This window comes from Sciurus carolinensis, chromosome 1, assembly GCF_902686445.1.
Source record: "Sciurus carolinensis chromosome 1, mSciCar1.2, whole genome shotgun sequence".
Lineage (NCBI taxonomy): Eukaryota > Metazoa > Chordata > Mammalia > Rodentia > Sciuridae > Sciurus > Sciurus carolinensis.
In genome coordinates, this window is record NC_062213.1 from 99,210,960 (window position 1) to 99,232,918 (window position 21,959).

The following is a 21,959-nucleotide window of genomic DNA, read 5'->3' on the forward strand; positions in this document are numbered from 1 at the left end:
GATTCACCTTCGATTACCCTCTCCAGGGCCTGCCTAGTTAACGGGGACTGAAACTTAGCGGTTAGGTCTTTGGGACCTTTCTTTTCTTTACCGATTTTTTACATTTTGCAACTCTCTTTTTTTTTTAAAAGTTGTTGAGGGATCTTCATTTTTTTCATTTATTTACAAGCGGTGCTGAGAATCGAACCAGTGCCTCACACATGCTAGGCAAGCGCTCCACCACTGAGCCACAACTCCAGCCCTGCATTGCAACTCTTGCTTAAAGATTAACAGAGCCTTTATTTTCTAATTTAATTTCAAATATCGAATTATCATAAATCCCACATTCATGAACATTACTCATTTACTCAGCAATTATAAAATTGGTGTTATGTACAGTTTCAAGATCTCCGAAGGGGAAATGAGGGCTAACTAATTTTTTTTCTAAGAACCGCGTTTGGAGCTGAGGCCACTTTGTTTCTCCCTCTTGTTTGTGCTGGATCTGGTTCAAGTTCGCTCTTGGGTCTACTTTGCCTTTGAACTTCGCGTCTTGTTCCCAGGAACCAGCTTATATCCCCCCCCCCCCCTTACATGTACCTACTCTTATTTTCCCTGTCTTAAGGGAATTTAAGATATTGCTGAAGCAATTAGGTTGGTCCCTAAAGATGAATGAATTCTGGAAAATGTTAGAACCCAGAGGGAAACCGCTGAAAAATGATAAAAGTTCACCTATAAAATAATAAAGATAACACAATTTTTATAAAACTGTCAAAGGACCTTCTTCTATAGAATTAGCAACTGCAAATATTTAGTTGAAGTAAAACTAATGCCAATAGTTTCTCAGGCATTTTCAATGATTTTTACAAAACAGCCACAAAATTAGGTAAAATGAAGACCTTTTACTTCATTTAAAAATAAAAGATGAGGGCTGGGGGTGTAGCTCAATGGTGGAGCACTTGCCTAGCACGAGTGGCTCTGGGTTCGATCCTCAGTACCACATAAAAATAAATGAATACAATAAAGGTATTGTGTCCAGCTACAACTAAAAATATTTTTTAAAAGTAAAAATAAGAGATGAGAATATACCTGGACTTTATTTATTTTGGTTGTTTGTTTATTTTGGTACTGGGGATTTAACCCAGGGGCGATTTACTACTAAGCCACATCCCCAGCATCCCCCACCCCTTAAATTTGCAGTCCTCTTACCTCAGCCTCCCAAGTTACTGGGATTACAGGCTTGCACTACCATGCCTGGCCATACCTGGATTTTAAGAAGTCAGAATTTTCTGTTGGGTAATACCATTTCTCAGAAAAGAATTTTCTTTTTGACAGAGTAAATATTCAGGAGGAGTTTTTGTTTTCTTTTATTCTTGTTTTTCTTCTTACATTGAGGGATTGTGCATGTTTTCAGCATTGTTTTGATGCTGCCACAATAATCAAACATAGTTATTAGCAGATAAAGTTAATAGTGAATTCATTTTACAACCCATAAGACATTGAGAATTGCTTGCTGAGACAGGGGTTATTGCCATCTGGTCTATGCCATGAAGCCAAAGCATTACAATGATCCTGTGATAAACCTACTTTTCATTTTGTGTCATCTATTTTCCTTTCCACCACTGTTCTGTATCAGCCTTGAGGCTATCATGTAATGATAAAATATCAGTTCTGTGGTTTGTCTTTAAGACTTTGACCTTGAAAATAAAATATAATGTACTGTAATGGTTATCAGACTCACTGCATATTAGAGTTATTCACCATTTTTTACATTACACTACTAAATAATTTTGCTTTCTGTTGAGTATGCGTTCAGTCTTTACAAGCTATTTACAATTAACAGATGAAGAAAAAAACAATGGAAAGTTATGTACAAGTACTTTTTGAGGTAAGGAGGCATATAGCTGTGATCAAAGGCATCAAATGTAGAATACTTATTTAACAAACTTCTCAATACCTCTGTTTAAGGCACCTAAACTGTAGGAGAGCAAATATGAATAATTCACAACCCTCTCCTTTGAAGAACAAAGTCTAAACACAAGATTGTGAGCCAAGAAATGGCTGAGCTGACAGCTTGTGCCCAGGAAACTCAAAGGGTGCCAAAACTTAGATTTGCTCACTTCAGTGAAGGTCTAATCATCTAATTTGCAGGGCTTGATTTTGTTAGTGTAGAGTTGATCCATTTGTGATGGACAGACTTATGCCATGAAAACTCATCAGTCGCCAGGTGCATCCTATAATCCCAGTGGCTTGGGAGGCTGAGGCAGGAGGTTTTCAAGTTCAAAGCCAGCCTCAGCAACTCAGCAAGGCCCTAAGCAACTCAGCGAGACCCTATCTCAAAATAAAAAATAAAAATGGACTGGGGATGTAGCTCAGTGGTTAAGCACCCCTAGGTTCAATCCCTGGTGCTAAAAAAAGAAAACTTACCAATCAGATGTGGATTTATTAATTTATCTTTACATTGCAATATTCTTGTTCCGTATCCTAGATCAGTGCTCCCTAGTAAGAATATACTACTATCTGCAAATGCAAGTCACAGAATATAGCCATATTAAATCATAAAAATAAATGAGTAAAACTAATTTTAATATTTTATTTAACCTAACATATCCAAAATATAATAATTTCCCAACATATGATCATTGTGAAAATAATTACTGAGCTATTTAACTTTGTTTTTTCATTCAAAGTCCTCAAAATCTGAGGTGGATTTTAACATCTCAATTTGGATTAGCCACATTTTAAGTACTCATGTTACTAGGTGTAGGTCTAGCACATCCTCTTCCTGGGAAAAGGTAACTGAGAAGCCAAACTAGTGATCATAAGTTCTCTGATAAGTATGAATCAAAGTAGTGCCAGCTGGTTTGAGGGGTATTTTTTATACTTGGCAAAAATGATGGACCTTGGGCTGGGGTTGTGGCTCAGTGGCAGAGCAACTTGCCTAGCATTTGTGAGGCACTGGGTTCAATTCTTAGCTCTGCGTATAAATAAATTAAATAAAGGTCCATTCCACATATAAATAAATAAAGATCCATTGACAACTAGAAAATTATTTTTTAAAAAAGAACGATGGACCTGATACACAGGAAATTACCCTTTTTAGTGTTTTTGTTAGTTGTATTAAATGTGTCTTACTTCAGTAGTACTAGACTAATCTGCCAAATGTTTGTTGCTTCTTTTGATTCTATGCAAATCACTTTTCTCTGTTAACATATTTCTTTTCTTCAACAGGTTTTTCAAAAATTTCTTTCTTTATAGCTAGTTATATTTGATTGCAGACTAATCAATCTTTGATTTGTATATTCCTAAATCTCTTTATTCAAGTAATTGCTTTCTTCTTGTGGCTAATACCTTCTGTATCTGGCTAATTCATCCATGGTGTGTTTTTTAAAAATATAAATGTATTTTTTATTGTAAATGTATTTTCAGACAATAAATCACAACCATACTACCAACAATTTGGAAAATAGAGAAAAACAAATAAAAATTGGCATAAATGTAGTAATTTCTTAGTCTTTTGGCAGTGCATGTTTCATTTAGTTGAAATCATAGACTACAAATTTATGCTTTTGTAATAATATATGAAAAATAATTTCCCCACATTATTAGAATTTAAAATGAAATAGAATTTAAAATAAATGTAACTTCAGTCTGTGGATTGAAATTGGCATAATGTATCCAACTTTTTGGGGGGTATGTTATTGTTTTTGGTAAAAGTAATGCTATAGTGAACAGCTTAACACTGTGATTACCTTTCTACATTTTAGAATAGTTCCTTAGAATACATTTTTAGTAATGGAGTTTCTGAGTTAAAGGAAATTAATATTTTTATGACTTAATTGCCAAATTGTCTTCCAAGAGGATTTTTAACAAGATATCTCCGCTGTCCTTCTATTTACTATTATTGTTCTTAAAACACTTACTTATTTAATAGACTCATTTCATTCATTTATTCATTAGATATTTATTGAGCATCTTTTATACCACAGGCAGTGTTCTAAGTGCTTTGGACACAGTAGTGAATAAAATAGACAAAATTCCCTGCTTTCTTAATTATGGGTGAAACAATCAACTAGGTAAATAAAGTAAGTGTGTTAAAGTAAAAAAAATAAGGCCGGAATAGGAATATGAACTGTCATTAGGGTGAGCTTTGAAATTTTAGGGTGACTAATAAAGTTCTCACTGAACATTTTAAATTTAAATCACAACTTACAGAACAAGTATAATAGTAAAACCTTTTTGTTTTCTGAGTCATTTGAGAGGTAATTACCCATACATTGTCCTACCTCCCCAAAAACTTTAGTGTATCTTTCCTACAAAGGAGGACTTTCTCCTAAGTAAGCAAAATGTAACCATCAAAATAGGGGTATTAACACTGAAACACTAATACTATTTCATCTTCAGGCCCCACTCAAATGTTGCCACTTGTCCCAATAATGCTCTTTAGAATTTTTTATATAGTTGTTTTTTCATTTGTTTTTTTAGTTATACATGAGAGTAGAGTATATTTCAATAATGCTCTTTATAGCAAAAGGATTCAGTTCTGAATCATGTTGCTTTTAGTTATCATGTTACTTTAGTCTGTTCCAGTCTGAAACAGTTTCTCAGTATTTCAACTTTTCCTGACCTTGACACTTTTGAAGATCAGGACCCTTATTTTGTAGAATGTTCTTTAACTTAGGTCTCTGTAATGTTTCTTTCTGATTAGACCAAGGGTTACGTACTTTTGGCAGGCGTATCATAGAAGTGATGCTGTGTTCTCATTGTATCTTATGGGGGGTCATAATTCTTTTGGGGGGTTCAGGGGATTGAATTCAGGGGCACACAACCACAGAGCCACATCCCCAGCCCTATTTTGTGTTTTATTTAGAGACAGGGTCTCGCTGAGTTGCTTAGCACTTTGCTGTTGCTGAGATTGGCTTTGAACCCTCCATCCTCTGCCTAAAAAAAAAAAAAAAAAAAAAAAAATATATATATATATATATATATATTAGTTGTTGATATATATATATATATATATTTGTATATATATATATATATATATATATATATATTAGTTGTTGATGGACCTTTATTTTATTCATTTATCATATACAGTGCTGAGATTCAAATCAAGTGCCTCACACATGCTAGGCAAGTGCTACACCACTGAGCTACAACCCCAATCCGGAGGGGTCATAATTTTGATTTGTCTCATTACTGACAACATTTGCTTGGATCACTTGATTTAGACCATGTCTTCCAAGTTTCTCTATTGTAGTCTTCTTCAATTTGTAATTAAGTATGCACTGGGAGATGTTTGATCATATTCCTCATCAAACTTTCAGTTTGTTTGAGTACATCTAGATGTATGAGCTCATGATTTCTTATTTTACCAATAAGCTACACCTCCAGTATGACATTCCATCTTAGTCAATGAATTGTATCATGTGTTTTGTTTGTTTGTCAATACAAGTCTTACTATGTTGCACAGGCTGGTTTTGAACTTGCTATCCTCCTACCTCAGCCTCCCTATTAGGTGGAACTACAGACATGCATGCCACCATACCATAAAATTAATATGTTTTTCCATTTGAACCAGTTTAGTCAGTGTCTCAGGTTTTTTTAGTGGAAACAGGTTAAGATAAACTCATATGTCTTTTCCACATGTCCCTATCAGTCTATGAGCACTTCCTTGCTTTCTGGCACAGAAGATATTTCATGTTTATCTTCTACTTTCCTGCCCCAACCCTGGAATCAGCCATTTCTCCAAGGAGCCCTAGAGAATGCTGTTTAGAAGTCACATTGCTAGTGCTAGGTGTGCTCATTGCTCTTAGGGTGTTGCTCCTTCTAGGTCTTCTCAAAGGACAGAGAATATGTGTGTATACTCGTTAATATATGTACATATACAGATATATATTTTTGGTACCTGGGATCAAACCCAGGGGCACTTAACCACTGACCCACATTCCCAGTCCTTTTTATATTTTATCTTTTTTTCTTTTTAATTTATGGATGGACACAATACCTTTATTTTATTTATTTATTTTTATGTGGTGCTGAAGATTCAACCCAGTGCCTCACATGTGCTAGGCAAGCACTTTACCACTGAGCTACAACCCCAGACCTTTTATTTTATTTTGAGACAAGGTCTCACTAAATTGCTTAGGGCCTTGCTAAGTTGCCATAGCTGGCTTTGAACTTGCAATCCTGCCTCTGCCTCCTGAGCTGCTGGGAGTACAGGTATGTACCACTGTGCCCAGCTTATATTCATATGTGTGCGTGTGTGTGCATGTGTGTGTGCGTATGTGTGTATACATCTTAAATATATATATCTATATTGAAAACCATGAGTACATTTCAATTTCAATACAACATCATGGTTCATTCTAGTTTTATCTCTTTCTTATTTGTGCATCTGTACTCTGACAGTGAGAAATCTAACTGCCATATTATTATTATTATTTTATTTGGTAATGGGGATTGAACCCAGGGGCAGTCTACCACTGAGCTATATCCCTAACCCTTTTTATTTTTCTGTGTTGTGATAGTATCTTGCTAAATTGCTGAGGCTGGCCTTGAACTTGCTGTCCTATTGCCTCAGTCTCCCAGGTCACTAGGATTACAAGTACCTGGCTCTAGATGCCTTTATTTAAAATTTATTTACTTATTTTTGTGCAATCGCTCTCTTCTGCTGCTATGCTTTCCCTGCCTGGATGCCCTTCTGACCCCATTTTGAACTCCCACAACCTATGTCAACACATTCTTCCTCACCTTGCTGAGTCTCTGACATCCCTTGCCAGGCCACTGCTCCTTCTGCATGGTTGCCCTTCCTACCCTGCTTGGGCTCTGACATACCACTCAGGGCTAAGTCTGCCTTAATATATTCCACCTAATATTCCTTAAATTGTTCAGGAAAGGGAGGAGAGGAGGAAAAGTAAAGGTGAAATTTTAGTGAAGACCCAATGGAAATGGGAATATTAGCCACATGGATTTCTTGGTGGGAGCAATCCAGATGCAGAACCTCAAGTGTAAATGCTCTGTATGACTGGTATATTGGAGGGACATCAAGGTCACATGACAACAAAAGGAGCAAGAGGCCTGGCAGTAATTGACAAGGTCATGGAGACAAGGGATAGAGGGATAGAGTGAGACAAGAAGGAGGTAGACGAGGCAGGGTTTGTAAGGTCTTTAGATTTTACTCAGAATGAGAATTGGAGATTTTGGATAGTTGAACAGAAGAGTGAGAATGTTTTAGGTTTTAACAGGTTCATTCTGGTTATTCTTCTGGGAACTGAGGAAGTGGAAGCCAGGACACCATTTAGGAGGTGATTATAAAAATCCAGGTGAAAGATGATGGTGGTTTGGATCCTGGTGGTGGTGGTAGGGTGGGTATATATTGGAGGTGGAACTGATAGGAATTGCTGACTGAACAGATGTGGGACATGAGAGAAAGAGAGGAATCAAGGATGGTGTCAAGATTTTTGGCCTGTGAGCTGGGGTATATCTCAGTGGTAGAGCACTTGCCTAGTATGCATGAGGCCCCAGGGGGGATAAAAAGATTTCTTTGGTTTGAGAAATAGAAGAATGGAGTTGCCATTAACTAAGAAGGAGAAGAAAGCAGGAAGAGCTGGTTTGGGTAGAGCAGTAGTATCCGTAGTTAAGACTGAGATACATTTGAGGATCTTCTGGCCCAAACAGTTGATATGAATTTTGGGAATCATTAATAGGATATTTTTTTTTTTAAACCATGACATTGACTGAGATATTTAGGGAATTAGAATAGATAGAAAAGAGAAGTACAGAATGCTAAGGCACTTCAATATACAGAAGTTAGGGAAGTAAAAGTCAAAAGAGGCTAAGAAAGCTATTTGAAATGAAAGAGAAAAGCTGGGCATGCATGGTGGCCCATGCCTGTAATTCCAGTTACTTGGTGTGGGGTGCTGAGGCAAGAGGATCACAGGTTTAAGGCCAGCCCCCACATCTTAAACCCTAAGCAATTTGGTAAGACCCTATCTCAAAATAAAAAGTGAAAAGGGCTGGGGATGTAGCTAAGTGGTAAAATGCCCCTGGGTTCAACTCCCAGTATGAAAAAAAAAAAGAAGAGGAGGAGAAAGTGTGGGTAAAAAGTAGGGTTAAAAAAAGGTTCTTTGCTGATTTCATTTGCATTTCTTTGATTACTGGTTGCATGTTCATTTTTGTAGATTGTTTATAACACTTTTCAGTGGGTTTTATGGCTTAATTTGAAAAATGTATGATTTCTTTTTTTGGGGGGGAATACCAGGGATTGAACTTAGGGGCTCTCAACCACTGAGCCATGTCTCCAGCCCTTATTTTGTATTTTATTTAGAGACAGAGTCTCACTGAATTGCTTAGCACCTTGCTTTTGCTGAGGCTGGCTTTGAATTCGTGATCCTTCTGTCTCAGCCTCCCAAGATGCTGGGATTACAGGTATGCACCACCTGGCCTGGCCAAAATGTATGATTTTTAATGTAATAATGATAATTAATCCTTTGTCATAGTAGATGAAAATGTTTCTTCTAATTCTTTCTTTGTCTTTTAATTATTTTTTTTTTAATTTCAAATGACTTAGATTTAATCCCTAGAAGCAAACTAAATGGAAAGCTTACAATAGAGAAGAATTACATGTCAGTGCCTTCTGCAAACTGAGCTGGGACAATAAGGGACTAGAGACTGCCCCTCAATTTTATCCCTTCCAAACAAAGATGTCCACAGTGTTCCTGGCACTCTGGGTCAGGAAAGGGGAAGACTGCTCGTTCTGTGCATTGAAATTGCCTTGCCCACCACTCATTCCTGGCCAGCATCAGGAGCCCTTTCTTGCTGGCTCTGGTCATCACCCTTCTTTTTGTGGCCTGAGAAGATGTCATTGATCCACCATAGCAGAACTGCCGTCTGCACTGCTGTCTTATATGTTTGCAGTTTCACAGCCTATGGCTCTCATTCGCCCAGTTCTTTCATGTCCACCAAAGTTCCCAACTCACATTTACACCCCAGGTCTCACAGTTCTCCTGGGTGTGCTTGGCCCAAAGGGAAGTAAGTAGATGGATAATGCTGGCCCCACAGTTCTGGATCAGGATACAAGGGATGACTTCTAAAGCCTGGGCAACAGCCCTGAACATCCATTGTTCCATACCAGTCATGGCATTGAATTTTTCTGTCAAGGAATGGACTATAGCCATCTCAGAGGTGCTACCCCCGGCACCAACTAAGAACATTGCAGCACACTTGCATGGCATCCTGGAGGTTGGGTTCTACTTCTGAGAGAATTTCTTTACTGGCATCCCTGAAGAGTATGGTTCAGGAGTGTCAGTGATGAATGTAAAGTACTCATCTCCAATTTTCTTGATTTCCAACAGGCCTGCACCTGTTCCAACATCATTTTCTCTCAGTTTCTCTGGTTGGCCAACTAGCTGGGCCCCACAAACTCTAGCAATGTGATTATTGTCTGTCTTCTGGATTCTGCAGATGTCTGTGATATTGGCCCTATTGAAATAGTGCTAAGCTAAATCTGAGATGCCTTTTTTTGTGATAACCACATCAGGCTTCAGTTGGATGATGTCCTCACAGAGCTTCTGGATATACTCTTCTTCCATTTGGAGGATTTGAGTGGAGTCTTCCTCTTGGGTAATCTCAATATCAGTGAAAGCCATTCTCTTTTCTTGTATTTCAGAGAAGAATCCAGTAGCACAATACAAGGGTTCTTGATATAATGCCGCATTCATGGATGCGTCACATCTTTGTTAATCATGATTCCATATAACACACATGAGTCTTTAATGATGCCCCCAGGTATCTCTTCCACTCTTGCATATTTCTTGATGTCAGTCTCCTTTCAACCATTTTCCTCAAACTGTACATTCTTGACAGCATCGAGGGTGATGTTGCGAGACGAAGAGGACCACCGACTAATTACTTTGGTGTTAATGGAACTGTTGAAGATGTTCAGCATCATGTCACAGTTATTGATGTCAACAGGGATACTGATTTTCTTTAGAGTGCTGATCATATCATCCAGTGCCTTGAGTTAAGCACTGATTACCACTGTTGTGTGCATCTTTTGCTCCAGGAAGTGCTCAGCCACAGACAGCATTTCTCCAGCAAGAATAATTACTGATGTGGTTCCATCTCCAACCTCTTCGTCCTGGGCCCTGCTAATTTCGGTCATGGACTTGGCTGCTGGATGTTGAACTTCAGTGTCTCGAAGAATGGCATTGCCATCATTGGTCATCATGTAGCTTCCCATTGGGCCCAAAAACATCTTCATCATGAATTTGGGTCCCAAACATGTTTGGATGATATCTGCAATAATCTTAGCAGCATTGATGTTTCCAGACTGAACTTTTCTTCCAGATTCATGTTTTGTATTCTGGTTGAGCACCAGCACAACATGGTGGCCCATCATAGCAGTACGATGCAGAGTTGGGTACCCAGAGTTGGAAGAACTGGCAGAATCTTCTGGAGAGAGACAAGCAGGGGCAGCTCGTGCTTGCCATATAGTCCTATGGGACTCTCACCTGCGTGAACCTCCCATGCCTTGCTGACCTTTAAGCTGATTGGTTCCCGCTTAGCCCCCACCCTACATAAAAACTGTGTGATTTCCTCAATAAACGAGTTCCTGCTGTGACTGGTCTCTCTGACGAGTCTGATTGTCCTCCGCAGGAGGGCTGGGAGTAGGTGGTCAGTCGGCCCTACCTATCCGGGTCTGTCCTTGTTGGGGAGTGCCCCCTTCCCTTGTCACTGGTTGAGAAGAGCAAGGGGGCTTAAGACCCTGACACTTTATAACTTTGGTCATCTGAAATACCATGAAGGACAACTTAAATCTCTTGGTGAGATCTATCAAAAAACTTCATGGAAGTGGGACGTGGTGGCTCGTGCCTGTAATCCTGGGGACTAGGAGGCTAAGGCAGGAGGATTGCAAGTTTGAGGCTAGCATCTTTGTGAGATCCAGTCTCAAATAAAATAAAAATAAGATGGGGAGGTGACTCAGTGGTAGAGCACCCTTTGGTTTAATCTCTAGTACTGCAAACAAACAAGAAATAAGCAAAAACCCTTCATGGGTCACCACTCCTGCATATGCAGTTGCCCAAAGAATCGGGATCTCAAGAAGTTTTATAATTTGCAAATGTAGATGGACAAAAAGGACATCTCTTTATTTATTGTGACCACTTCAGAATTTTTGTGTACCTGCAGTGTTTACATACAAAGCCAATGTTGTGATAATGCATATTCACAGTCAAATTTGAAAAAAAATGCATGAAATGAATTAGAACTCTCTAAAGATCTTTATGCAATTTATACCTCCAGTATTGGAAATAATATGAAGATAAAATACATAGGATAGTGGCTTTAAAAAAAAAAAAGTTAACGATTTAAAATGGGGAAAAAACTAGGAGAAAGGAAAAACCCAAACAAAACAACTAAAAAGAAATTCTTATTTATTTATTTATTTTAATTTTTGGTATTGGGGATTGAAGCCAGGGGTGCTTTGCCACTGAGCCACATCCTCAGCCCTTTTTTGTGGTTTTTATTTAGAGACAGGGTCTCACTGAGTTGCTTAGGCCCTCACTAAGTTACTGAGGCTGGCTTTGAACTCGTGATTCTCCTCTCAGCCTCCCGAGCCGCTGGGATTACAGGCATGTGCCACCGCACCAGACTTAAAAAGAAAATTTTACACCTGAAAAAGTTTATTACAGGGATAGATTTTGGGTAATTGCACAAAAGTTGTCCCTAAGAGGTAGGTAATTTTCATGATCATTAACTATATGTTGAAATCTTGTGTTGGGATAAATACTGCTTTATTTTTTAAATTATTTTTAGGGCATGGCACTCCTTGGAGATGTTCATGTTCATTTTCTAGATGGTGCTGCTCTTTTTGAAATCTTTCTATGATTTGATATATGATGATACAAGCATTCACTGTTAAATTCTTCTGTGCCATGGTTCTATTTTATGTTGGATACATGGAAATCCATTATGCATGCATTCATATACAGACCACAGATTTGGCAGAAACAATTCTGGTGATTGAACAGCAACTCTTTTTTGTAGTGTCTTTTTATCTTACTATGCACATAATTATTTTTGACCCAGTCAATAAGTTCACTGGCTTCTTTAGGCAAATGAGACTTTAATTCATTGAGTTCTTAGAATCTCATCAGCTGGAATGTATGCTAATGCAGATAAATGATGCATTTTTAAACTGAAAATTTTAAATTATCATTTTAATTGTACATATTTATGGGGTATGGTGTGATATTTTGATTCATGTATACAATGTATAATGGTCAAATCAGGGTATTTAGCATTTCTATCCCCTTAAACTTTAGAAACTTTTTTTTATTAACTTGTAATAATTGTGCATATGCTGCCACGTTGTATGGCCAATCCACTCATCTAAATGTTCTGCCAAGCTGGTGTGGTGATGCACGCCTGTAATCCCAGAGGCTCAGGAGGCTGAGGCAGGAGGATGGGGAGTTCAAAGCCAGCTTCAGCAACAGCGAGGTTCTAAGCAACTCAGTGAGTCCCTGTCTCTAAATAAAATACAAAATAAGGCTGGGACTGTGGCTCAGTGGTGGAATGCCCCTGAGTTCAATCCCTGGTACCAAATAAATAAATAAATAAATGTTCTTCCAAATGCGTTGGACTGAATGGAAAAAACTATACTTTATTAGTGGCACCTTGGTTTCAGTTTTAGAAGCCCTGATCATACCTAATTCCAAACTGTTTTTATTGTTTAAGGATTTAATTGAAATCCATTTTCTTATACATAGTCCACCAAATCTTCAAACATGCATTTATGAACACACTGCTTTCTCCAGTCATTAATACATAAATAAGCAGATAAACTCTAGAATTTTTTAGGTCCAATAGGGTCATGAGTTATATATATTTGATTTTAAAAAAGGGACAGTTTTGAAAGTGTCATCCATTAATAATCAAATGAAGCATGAACTAGTTTTTCTGTTAGATTTACTTGTAAATATAAGAAGTCTATCTTCTTTGACAGGGAGTTTTCAAATCCCTAAGCAAGAATAGTTCACCATTTAAGTGTTTTGTGACAGTGGAGGAACTTCTACTTCAGCAAATGTCTGGTTCAGAAGGTTTATGAGCTTGTAAAAAAAAAAAAAATTTTTTTAAGTTTTAGATGGACACAATACCTTTATTTTATTTATTTATTTTTATGTGGTGAAAGAATCGAACCCAGTGTGTCACGCGTGCTAGTCATATACTTCAGCACTGAATTACAACCGAGGCCCCTGTCAAAAATTTTTTTAAAACTTTTATTTTCGGGGCTGGGGAGATAGCTCAGTTGGTAGAGTGCTCGCCTCACAAGCACAAGGCCCTGGGTTGGATCCTCAGCACCTCAAAAAAAAAAAAAAAAAAAAAAAAAATTATTTTCTAGCTAGGAGCAGGGCCACATGCCTTGTAACCTCAGCTTCTTGGGAAGTGGAGGCAGGAGGATTGCAAGTTCCAGGCCAACCTGAGCAATTTAGTGAGATCCTGTTTCAAAAAAAGAAAGAAAAAAAGAGGACTAGGGTAGCAGTGTGAGACCCTGGGTCCAATCCTCAGTACTGAAAAAAAAATTATTATTTTCCCATAAAGGGTATTTTGTGAAGGTAAGCATAGAGCTATATGTGAAGGGGCAGAAGTAGTATAGGATTGAATAATTTGGCAACTATGTTATGCACAACCAAAATTGAACTAATTCCTCCTTCAGAATTGGGCTTTCTATTTATATATATATTTATATTTATATATATATATAAATAGATATAAATAAATATATATATATGTGGGAATTATGGTGTTCAGGATTTCTGTTTGCAAGATTTCAACATTTGAAATTTTAATCTCTCAGGATTATGATTTTTGTGATTTTGTTTTTTAGGGATTTTAGACTTTAGGCATTTTGATTTTGGGGACATTTTGGCATTTGGAATTGTGACCTTTGTGATTATAATTGGCACTGCTCTAGATTACTTGTAACATCTAATACAGTGTAAATGGTATGTAAATAGTTGTTACACTGTATTGAGTGAATAATGACAAGAAAAAAGGTCTATACATGTTCAATACAGCCACAATTTATTTTTTCAAATATTTTCTATTCATGATTGGTTGAATCCATGGATGTGGAACTGTAGTTATGGAAGACCAACTATACTAGAAAATAAGTTATAATTGCTGGTCTCTTGGATACCGATTTTGGCTAAATTTTCTCTTCCTTCTCTAACTTGATTACTATAGTTCTGTATAAGCAGAGAATTTTCCAATAATGACATTGCTTAAAATAATTGTTTTCAATTAAATGAAAGTGGGAATTTGCCAGTAGAAGTATTTTTACTTTACTTCAGAGTACATTTGGATTGTTTTTATAATTTAATGTATTTTAATAACAAACTTATAGGAACAGCACAGAAAGCAGACATTAAAAATATGTGCTTATATATAAAACAACCCAATTAGAAAAGTACAGTGAATGGATATAAACATCATTTAGTTGTTGTTAATCAGGAATTTATCTGTTCTAAGAAAATTGGGGCTGGGTATGTGGCTCAGTGGTACAGTGTTTGCCTTGCATGCATGAGGCCCTGGGTTTGATCCTCAGCACCACAAAAAAACAAAACAAAACAAAACAAAAAAAACAAAGCAAAACAAAAACCCTTACATCTGGCATTGTCCAGAAAATTTTTTTTACTTACTTATATCAACTATAAATAAACCTGTAAAAAAGACTTAAGCCCTAAAAGTTTTTTTTTTTTTTTTTTTTGGTACCAGGGATTGAACCCAGGGGCACTTAACTACTGAACCACATCCCCAGTCCTTTTTTATATCTTATTTAGAGACAGAGTCTTGCTGAGTTGCTTAGTGCCTCACTTTTGCTGAGGCTGGCTTTGAATTTGCCTCAGCCTACAGAGCCACCAGGATTACAGGTATGCGACACTGTGCCTGGCTCACTAAAACATTTGACCTGTATTAATGTTCTGATATTTATATTAAAAATTTACCTACAAGTAAAAAAGAAAAAAAAAACTGTAATACCTGATTTCTGTCTCTTATTCTTCTACTCTCAGTCATATACTTAGGTACCTTTGGACCCCATGAGAGAAAGATATATCTAACATTCGTAACTACCAATAACAGGAAGAAGAGAAATTGGACAGAGGAGGGGATGAAATAGTAGATTTTTAAAATATATTTTTTAGTTGTCAATGGTTTTTTATTTTATTTATTTATATGTAGTGTTGAGAATTGAACCCAGTTCTTCACACATGCCAGGCAAGCATTCTACCACTGAGCCACAAACCCAGCCCAAAATAGTAGGTTTTTAAGCAAATTCTTCATGCATACAATGTGTTGGCTGAATGTCTTTTGGTATAACTGCTACATGTTTGCATGGATAGCAAGCAGGTTGGTATGCTCCACAAAGGCCAGCAGTTAGGTCTCACTTGCTTCCTGCAAAGCACCAAGAGCTGTCAGTTTTGAAGTCTCACACAATTTCTGTTGGCATCAGAAATTATTCTGCTCCCCCACACCACCTTACAACCCAGATCTTTAGCCCACAAACTTCCTAGCCAGTAATTGGTCCGGATTGTTATCCCGCAAACCTTCTTGCCAACCATTGGTCCGTTGTTATTAGCCTGCAAAATTCCACTGCTTAAGAACGGCTACCCTGCCATTTTCTCTCTCTCTCTCTCCTCCTCACTTTCATGCTCTCTCCTCCTGGCTTTCACTCTCTCTTGCGCGCACGCTCTCTCTCTCTCTTTCCCTCTCATTTTCTCTCTCTCACCCTGCAGGGAGACACTCTGCCTGTTTGCTTAATAAACTCCCGTGTGAGTTGCCACATCTGGAGTGGTTTCTGGGTTCTTACATTGGTGCTGTGACTCGGATGGGCTCTTCTACTACCACTTAGGTGGGTGGAATCCCATCTGATGCCCCAGAGCCCCAGATGCTGGTCTCACCTTCCATTCGCCCGGACGCTCTCCACCACTGGCTTCAGATTGGTAAGTTTTCCCCTAGGTCGGCTTCAACACTCCTCTGCTGACCTAAGACATAACTGTTGATTGTCCAGCACCCTTGAGGTGGTTGAGGAGTGGGGGTTCCCCCAACCACGACTTTTACAGTCATGGCTGCGCCCTTAGTTATCAGACAGGTGGGTCCCTGATTTTTATGGTGGAGATTCTCTCTCAGGGTTGAGGCTCCTCTTTGCACTCGCTCTCGAAAATCCTAATGTCAGGTCCTCAACTGTCTCGGTTTTTGCCCGGCACACACTGATGCTTGGGTGATGACTCCATCACTGTGCTGCCTTCTCATCTCCAGTCGACTGGTCTGTGACCTTGAGACGCCCTGGACACTGACTCGGCTGTATCAGTCTCCACCATGGGCTCTGGGTCCTTCATTCTGGCAGATTCACCCCTGGTGTGTCTACTAGACAATCTTAAATCCCTTTACCTGACCCCTGGCCTAGATAATCAATCCAAAATGGCCATGTAATGGCACACAGCTTTTGTGAGTGAGTGGGCAGATGGAAAGGGAGTCCTTACCTTCAAGTCTTTTCTTTCTTGCACTTCTTTGCTCTTCCTGCAAACTCGAACACCTCCTTTTGTCTTCTTCTCCCCCTCTTAATCCCTCCTCCTCCTCCAACTTCGACTCTGCTAACAAACCACCCTGATACAAGTCCACTGTGACAGAGGCCCCTCTGGCCGCTGCTCCTCCATCTCCTTTACCTCGTTCTGTTTCTGCTTTCATTCCCCTGCCCAGCTCACCCAACACTCCTGTCACGAGGTCCCTTGTATATATTCTAGTCCCCCTATGGGAGGTGGCTGGTGTGGAGGGAATAACCAGCCCAGCAGTCAGTGGCATGTTGCAGTAAGGAGTATGATATAAGCAGCCCCATTCCTCACAAGTAGTGGGAGATAATGTTTCACAATTTTCTGCATCCAAATCTGAATTGATTACTAACCAGAAAAAAAGAGTTAAAATGCCCTAGGCATCAAGTTTCTGCTAGAACCTGTTATCTCAGCTCCTTTCAGATCTCAGTCAAGGCTTACATTGAAATGTAAATAGAGGAAGCCTGAAGGCTCAGTAGGAGACCAGTCTCAAACCCAAGTGGGGGAAAAAAAAAGCAAAAAATTTTACCTGAACTCCAGCAAAAGTAAATTTTGTGGTGCTTTACTAAAGTAATTAATGACTGTATCATTTTTCCAGGACTCTTTTGTTCCTTAAATTCTATATATTTTTTTGAGCTCATGACTTTTTTTTGATCAGTTCTTTTTATCCAACTCTAGAGTTATTTTTGAACATCTGTTACAAGGCTATGGAGATAAATGTTACAAGGCCTTTGTTTTTTTATTTTAATTAATTTTCATTGTTAACAAATGGGATACATGTTCTTTCTGTTTGTACATGGAGTAACAGCATACCATTTGCGTAATCATACATTTACATAGGGTAATGATGTTTGATTCATTCTGTTATTTTTTCCTTCCCCCCACCCCTTTTCCCTCTATACAGTCCCTCCTTCCTCCATTCTTGCTCCCCTCCCACCCCCTATTATGTGACATCATCTGCTTATCAGTGAGATCATTCATCCTTTGGTTTTTTGAGATTGGCTTATCTCTCACTTAGCGTGATATTCTCCAATTTCATCCATTTGCCTGCAAGTGCCATAATTTTATTATTCTTTACAGCTGAGTAATATTCCATTGTATATATATACCACAGTTTCTTTATCCATCAATTGAAGGATATCTAGGTTGGTTCCACAGTCTGGCTATTGTGAATTGAGCAGCTATGAACATTGATGTGACTGTATCTCTGTAGTATGCTGATTTTAAGTCCTTTGGGTATAGCCCGAGGAGTGGGATAGCTGGGTCAAATGGTGGGTCTATTCCAAGTTTTCTAAGGAATCTCCACACTGCTTTCCAGAGTGGCTGCACTAATTTGCATTCCTACCGGCAATGTATGAGTGTACCTTTTTCCCCACATCCTCGCCAATACCTACTGTTGCTTGTATTCTTGATAATCACCATTCTAATTGGGGTGAGATGGAATCTTAGTGTAGTTTTGATTTGCATTTCTCTTATTACTAAATATGGTGAACATTTTTTCATATGTTTGTTGATTGCTTGTAGATCTTCTTCTGTGAAGTGTATGTTCATATCCTTACCCCATTTGTTGATTGGGTTATTTGTATAACCCAATACAAATATTTTTTTTTTTTTGAGTTCTTTATATATTCTGGAAATTAGTGCTCTATCTGAAGTATGAGTGGCAAAGATTTTCTCCCACTCTGTAGGCTCTCTCTTCACATTGCTGATAGTTTCCTTTGCTGAGAGAAAGCTATTTAGTTTGAATCTATCCCAGTTATTGATTCTTGCTTTTATTTCTTGTGCTATGGGAGTCCTGTTAAGGAAGTCTGATCCTAAGCCAACAAATTGAAGACTTGGACCTACTTTTTCTTCTATAAGATGCAGGGTCTCTGGTCTGATTTCAAGGTCCTTGATCCATTGTGAGTTGATTTTTGTGCAGGGTGAGAGATAGGGGTTTAGTTTCATTCTGTTGCATATGGATTTCCAGTTTTCCCAGCACCATTTGTTGAAGAGGCTACCTTTTCTCCATTGCGTATTTTTGGCCCCTTTGTCTAGTATGAGAAAATTGTATTTATTTGGGTTTGTGTCCGTGTCCTCTATTCTGTACCATTGATCTACCTGTCTATTTTGGTGCCAGTACCACGCTGTTTTTGTTACTATTACTTTGTAGTAGAGTTGAAGATCTGGTATTGCGATACCCCCTGTTTCATTCTTCCTGCTAAGGATTGCTTTAGCTATTCTGGGTTTCTTATTCTTCCAGATAAATTTCATGATTGCTTGCTCTATTTCTGTAAGGTACATCATTGGGATTTTAATTGGAATTGCATTGAATCTGTATAGAACTTTTGGTAGTATGGTCATTTTGACAATATTAATTCTGCCTATCCAAGAACATGGGAGATCTTTCCATCTTCTAAGATCTTCCTTAATTTCTTTCTTCAATGTTTTGAAGCTTTCATTGTAGAGATCTTTTACCTCTTTGGTTAGATTGATTCTCCAAATTTTTTTTTTTTTTTTTTTTTTTTTTTTTTGAGGCTATTGCAAATGGAGTTGTTTTCCTCATTTCCCTTTCAGGTGTTTTGTTGCTTGCATATAAAAATGCTTTAGATTTATGCGTGTTGATTTTATAGCCTGCTATTTTGCTGAATTCATTGATGAGGTCTAGAAGTTTTCTGGAGGAGTTTTTTGGAACCTCTAAATATAGAATTATGTCATAGCAAATAGTGACAGCTTAAGTTCCTCTTTTCCTATTCATATCCCTTTAATTTCTTTAGTCTGCCTAATTGCTCTGGCTAGAGTTTCAAGGACAATGTTGAATAGATGTGGTGAAAGAGGACATCCCTGTCTTGTTCCCGGTTTTTTTTTTCTTTTTTTTTTAATTTATTTTTATTGTAAACAAATGGGATACATGTTGTTTCTGTTTGTACATGGAGTAACAGCATATCATTTGCATACTCATACATTTACATAGAGTAATGATGTTTGATTCATTCCGTTATTTTTTTCCTCCCCCCACCCCTCCCACCTCTCTTTTCCCTCTATACAGTCCCTCCTTCCTCCATTCTTGCCCTCCTCCCACCCCTCATTACGTGTTTGTTCCCGTTTTTAAAGGGAATGGTTTCAGTTTTTCTCCATTAAGAATGATGTTGGCCATGGGCTTAGCATAAATAGCCTTTACAATGTTCAGGTATGTTCCTACTATCCCTATTTTTTCTAGTGTTTTGAGCATGAAGGGGTGCTGTATTTTGTCGAACGCTTTTTCTGTGTCAATTGAAATAACCATATGATTCTTATCCTTAAATCTATTGGCATGATAGATTATGTTTATTGATTTATGGATGTTAAACCATCCTTGCCTTCCAGGGATGAACCCCACTTGATCGTGGTGCACGATTTTCTAAATATGTTTTTGTATACGGTTTGCCAATATTTTGTTAAGGATCTTTGCATCTATATTCATCAAGGATATTGGTCTAAAATTTTGTTTCCTTGATGTGTCTTTTCCTGGTTTGGGTATGAGGGTGATATTAGTTTCATAGAATGAGTTTGGTAGGGTACCCACCTTTTCTATTTCCTGGAATACTTTGAGAAGTATTGGAATGAGTTCTTCTTTGAAGGTCTTGTAGAACTCAGCTGAGAATCTGTCTGGTCCTGGGCTTTTCTTTGATGGTAGGTTTTTAACGGCTTCTCCTATTTCATTGCTTGATATTGATCTGTTTAAATTGTGTATGTCCTCCTGGTTCAGTTTGGGAGGAGCATATGTCTCTAGAAATTTGTCAAGGTCTTCGGTAGTTTCTACTTTGTTGGAATACAGATTTTCGAAGTAGCTTCTCATTATGTTATGTATCTCAGTGGTGTCTGTCGTGATATTTCCTTTTTCATCACGAATTTTCGTAATTTGAGTTTTCTCTCTCCTTCTCTTTGTTAGTGTGGCTAAGGGTTTGTCTATTTTGTTTACTTTCTCAAGAACCAACTTTTTGTTTTGTCAATTTTTTGAATTGTTTCTTTTGTTTCAATTTCATTGATTTCAGCTCTGATTTTAATTATTTCCTGTCTTCTACTACTTTTGGTGTTATTCTGTTCTTCTTTTTCTAGGGCTTTGAGCTGTAATGTTAGGTCATTTAGTTGTTGACTTTTCATTCTTTTCTGGAATGCACTCCATACAATGAATTTTCCTCTTAGTACTGCTTTCATAGTGTCCCAGAGATTTTGATATGTTGTATTGTCATTCTCATTGACCTCTAAGAATTTTTTTTTATCTCCTCCCTGATGTTTTCTGTTATCCATGTTTCATTCAATAGCATATTATTCAGTCTCCAGGTGTTGGAGTAATTTCTGTTTTTTATTTTGTCATTGATTTCTACTCTCAGTCCATTATGATCTGATAGAACACAAGGCAGTATCTCTATTTTTTTTGCATTTCCTAAGGGTTGCTTTGTGGCATATCATATGGTCTATTTTCGAGAAGGTTCCATGTGCTGCTGAGAAGAAAGTGAATCCGCTAGTTGATGGATGGAATATTCTATATATGTCTATTAAGTCTAGGTTGTTGATTGTGTTATTGAGTTCTATGGTTTCTTTGGTTGGTTTTTGTTTGGAAGATCTATCTAGTGGTGACAGCAGTGCATTAAAGTCACCCAGAATTATTGTGTTGTGGTCTATGTGATTCCTGAAATTGAGAAGGATTTGTTTGATGTACAGGGATGCACCATTGTTTGGGGCATAAATATTTACTATCGTTATGTCTTCCTGATTTATGGTTCCCTTAAGCAGTATGTAATGTCCTTCTTTATCCCTTTTGACTAACTTTGGCTTGAAGTCCACTTTATCTGATATAAGGATGGAAACCCCCGCTTTTTTACTGAGTCCATGTGCATGTTAGGTTTTTTCCCATCCTTTCACCTTTAGTCTGTGGATGTCTTTTTCTATGAGATGAGTCTCTTGCAGGCAGCATATTGTTGGATCTTTCTTTTTAATCCATTCTGCCAGCCTATGACTTTTGATTGATGAGTTTAGGCCATTAATGTTCAAGGTTATTATTGAGATATAATTTGTATTCCCAGACATTTGGCTTATTTTTGGTTTTTAAGTTGGCTTGGTTTCTCCTTCGAGTGGTTTTTCTATAAGGTAGTTCTTCCCTTTGCTGATCTACATTGTTGTTTTTCCTTTCCTCCTCATGGAATGTTTTGTTGAGAACATTCTGTAGCACAGGCTTTCTATTTGTAAATTCTTTTTTTTTTTTGCGGTACTGGGGATTGAACTCAGGGCCTTGTGCTTGCAAAGCAAGCACTCTACCAGCTGAACTATCTCCCCAGCCCCTACTTGTAAATTCTTTTAACTTTTGTTTATCATGGAAGGATTTTATTTCATCTTCAAATCTGAAGGTTAGTT

At 37.9% G+C, this 21,959-nt stretch overlaps 1 pseudogene; it reads right to left on the minus strand.

Moving 5' to 3' along the window:
• Window positions 1-8,763: 8,763 nt before the first annotated feature.
• Window positions 8,764-10,435, minus strand: LOC124964056 (T-complex protein 1 subunit gamma-like; annotated as a pseudogene).
• Window positions 10,436-21,959: the final 11,524 nt, after the last annotated feature.